Source organism: Chionomys nivalis, chromosome 12, assembly GCF_950005125.1.
Source record: "Chionomys nivalis chromosome 12, mChiNiv1.1, whole genome shotgun sequence".
NCBI lineage: Eukaryota > Metazoa > Chordata > Mammalia > Rodentia > Cricetidae > Chionomys > Chionomys nivalis.
This window is the reverse complement of record NC_080097.1, coordinates 1564802-1569200: the sequence shown is the minus strand read 5'-3', so window position 1 is coordinate 1569200 and position 4399 is coordinate 1564802.

Sequence of the window (4399 nt, the reverse complement as noted above, 5' to 3'; positions counted from 1 at the left end):
TAGATGGAGGTGCCCACAGAGTCCAGAACAGGGCATTGAATCCCCTGGAACAGGAATTTCAGGCATTTGAAATGGGTGCCATGTTGTAATAGGAGGAGTGGCGGGGCTGCGTCCCCGGCACCCAGCCGCCCGCATGGCTTATACCCCGAAATAATTACATGGAAACTGTATTCTTTTGAACCCTGCCTGGCCCATTAGTTCCAGCCTCTTATTGGCTAGCTCTTACATATTGATCTAACCCATTTCTAATATTCTGTGTAGCACCACGAGCTGGCTTACCAGGAAAGATCTTAACCTGCGTCTGTCTGGAGTGGGAGAATCATGGCAACTCACTGACTCGGCTTCTTTCTCCCAGCCTTCTGTTCTGTTTACTCCATCCACCTAAGGGTTGGCCTATCAAATGGGCCTAGGCAGTTTCTTTATTAATTAACCAATGAAAGCAACAGATTAATACAAGACCCACCTCCATCAGTGCCAGGAACTCAACCTGCATCCTCTGCAAAAGCAGTCCTGGCTCTTAACCTCTGAGCCACCTCGGCAGCCTATCAGGTTTCCTTTACTCTGTCCACCCCAGCTCACTAGATAACAGTTCCATTTAGAGTGCATAGTGGGTAGGCGTCTCAAAGTCCACCTAGCAAAGAACGAAGTGCAGCAAAATCTCTCCATAGCTGCTCTCAAAAATTTACAGCCCAGCCGGGCGGTGGTGGCGCACGCCTTTAATCCCAGCACTCGGGAGGCAGAGGCAGGCGGATCTCTGTGAGTTCGAGACCAGCCTGGTCTACAAGAGCTAGTTCCAGGACAGGCTCCAAAGCCACAGAGAAACCCTGTCTCGAAAAACCAAAAAAAAAAAAAAAAAAAAAAATTTACAGCCCAAAACAGGATACAAAACACACACTTGTAGCCCATAAGGCTAAACAATTAAATGGCAAGTACTACAGACAGTGTGAGGTCAGGAGATTCAGATGACAGAGGGACCATTTTCTGAAAGTGTCATAAAATGGAGCAATCTCAGAAATGCTGTAACATTGGAGAAGATTCAATACTGTTATGAGCCTTCCTCTCAGAGACTTAATCCAATAAAGCTTTTCCTTCTCTTATGCCATAGATGTGTAGTCTGCTCCACAGAATCATTCATGGACTCAGTGTTATGATTTAAAGTGCCACTGACCCTGGCAGGCCCCACTGCTGATGTGGGGGACCACGGCAGGGAAGAGACAGACAGATACACCATGCAGGGAGAGCTTGGATATGGAGAGTTTATTTAGTGGGTATTGGGAGGGTATAAAGGTAGAGGGGTATGGGGAGAAGAGAGAGAGAGAAATAGAGGGATAGAGAGAGAGAGGGAAGGGGAAGAGAGACAGAAAGCTGCCTCTTCAGAAGACCAGCAGGAGGGGAAAGGAGGGAAGGAGAGAGAGAGAGAGAGAGAGAGAGAGAGAGAGAGAGAGAGAGAGAGAGAGAGAGAGAGAGGAGAGAGAGAAACTGGGAGTGGCCAGAGCTTGTCTCTTAAAGGGACAAGGTACCCAGGTGACAGGGCAGGCCAGCATAACAATCATAACACTCAGGTTCTTCTACCTATGATGTGGTTTCAGTCTTTGCCTTCAAGTAATGGCTTCCTAGTTCCTTCACACTGTTCAATGAAGATGGGTAGGCCTGAGAGTGACATGCATTCTCATCCATTTGAGAAAACAGTGGTGCTGCAATTGGACAGGAGAATACATTTTATTCCTGTGACCAGAAACAAATGATTTCAGAGGTACATGATCTAACTGGAGAGACTCGTAGGGTAGGGGCTGCTTAGACATGTGTAGAAAATGGGCTGGAAAGGCTGCAAGCTTCTAAATTGAAGCATCTGGAATGTTATAATAAGGAATTAGGACATTATAGGCAGTAGATGGTCCCCGAAGTTTTCTATGGGGAAGGAGTTAGTCAAGTCATATTTACAGAGATTAATTACCAGAACCTATATGCAGTGAGATGAAATAAGGCCAAGGCTGTGATTTTATTTTTCCAAAACAAGCAAAAATATTTTGCAGGAAAAGAAAAAAAAGACCAAAAAAAGCATTTATTTAGAAACACTTAGTTCTAGAGACCAGAGAGGTTCCTAAAAGAGGCAGTCTCCTTTTAGTAACCCACTCCTAAGAGTAATTAATCTAGTCCTGTGAGAATTAACCTAACCCCTTAGCGAACTTTTCATATCCTAAAGTCCTTGCCTCCCAACACCACTACCATATGGCAATCAAATTTCAAACTGTATCAATCAAACCATATGAACTCTGTACCACCTCCATTTCCTTCCTATGTATTTTTACTTTTTCTTGAATTAACTCAAGTAGCTTTACATCCGATTAGATAAAGAAACTTTGATTAAGATAAATGTGACAGAAAATCTTATTTGTACCAGGCAAGGAACCACATACTGACGGGAAATCTTTGTCAACCAATTATCTTTAAGAGGTGGGACCAAGTTAGGGTGTGACTTTCTGGGACATGGAGAAAAACGGTGCTCACTCTGTGCGGTTCCCTCGCAGCACAGCTGAGCTTGGACTTCTCGTTCCTGTTTCATGAGATTGCCCCTGATAATAAATAAAAATATAATTGTTTTATCTTTTAGCTAGCCTGGTTATTTCACGAATCGAAATAACATCAACAACGTACTTCTGATGTGAATTTTATCTCCGCTTCTCTCCTCCTGCTCTATGAGCAGAATCATAGGTAAATAGCCAGGGTGGCCCAGGCTTCTGAATCTTTTTACTCATGGTCCAGACAAGCAGGATGGTGCTCAGGGAGAAGTTAATGTATTCAGGTGAGGTAGAGGATTCTAAGAGCCAGTGATTATAGCACAATGAAAAGGGCCCACAAAAAGTCAACGATAAGGGTTTTAAGGTAAATAGGACAGAGGACCCCCTGACAAGTGGGCAGGAAAAGTACTTGTCAGCAAGTGAGATCTTTTCATGGCCTGCTAATCATGGAATTGAATCCCGGGGTGTCACAGCTTGGAACTTACAGGTAGTCAGACGTTCTGTATACTGATTCTTTTCCTTCACCTTATCTGAACAACAGTGTATTTTTTTTTATGTTGGCCTCTCCACACTCTTCACTGAACTGTAATAGGCACAACCATCTTTTCCTATTAAATTTCAATTTAATCTCTGTTTATGACAAATTGTGTTTCTTCCCTCTATAAAGTAGGTGTATTATTTAATAATTCACCTTTATTTCACAGCTTTAAATTCTTGTTTGCGTATTCAAAAATAGCCATGCTCTTGTCAATATTAAGTGAAATTTACTTACATGGAAGAATAATTATTTATATGTAGACCCTTTTATTCTTTTTTTACAAAAATGTGTTGAAAGCTATATATGTGTGAGTCCCTTTGCTGGATGCTTGTATTTCAGAGCTGAAAGAGTTCATTGCCTCAGGGAAGAGACAGGCTTTTAAACTGATTGAAGGGTGGAAGACAAGGAATAAAGAAGGAGGAAGCAACCTGGGGGCAGAGACAAGTTGTTGATTTGTCAGAACTTGAGGGTCCCATGAGATGTACAGAGACAAACAAGGACCCTGGTAACTCTGGTCCAGAGATCTCAGGAGAGAATTCTGATGCGGTTACAGATCTAAGCAGACAAGGAAAGCTGTTGTTATGTACAAGAGAACTTAACTCTGGGAAGGTCCCTTCAGTAGAAGACATTTAATCCAGAAGCCCAAGGGAAGGTACTTGGATGTTACCAAGATATCCCCAGGCTCAGAGATCTGCTAGAAGCACCCACAGAAGTGGGCAGAGCTCCCTTTCCTAGTTAGTTTATTAGAGCTGGAGATACAGATAGAAGTCTCTAGGGGACATGGTGCATAGGGTAAGGGCTGAGGGGATACCGATCTCAAATTTCCACCTGCCCTTGCCTTAGTCATAGAGACAATACTTGATTTTCCCAGAAAGAGCATGACAGGAGCCATAAAATTTATTTTCAATTTAGGAAGCTCTTTAAGCCTTAGTGCCCAAGGATGAAAAAAAAGGCTAGTCACACAGACGAGACTAACCACCTAAGCTACCCACCAGAGGCCTCTACCATCAATTACACTGATAGCATGATCTAGCATGACCCAACAAAACAAGTACATGCTTATCAGAGAACATGTTCTGAAGGCTCAGAGGTTATCTCCCAGGAACAGAGAAAGAGCCAAACTTCTCTTTGAAGTGTTCAAGATGAATCTTTTACAGTCTGTTGAGGGAGGGTTGTTCACATCGCCAGTCTGCTGTGCCAATAAAGCCACCTTGAATCAAGGATGCCGTCGGCCATTTGCTGACTGGGATTAGCCATAATTCCAGTGGAGGATTAAGGAAATCAGAGAGAGAGGGAGAAGAAGAGAGAGGAGGGGCCAAGTGAGATTTCTAGTGAGTTTGGG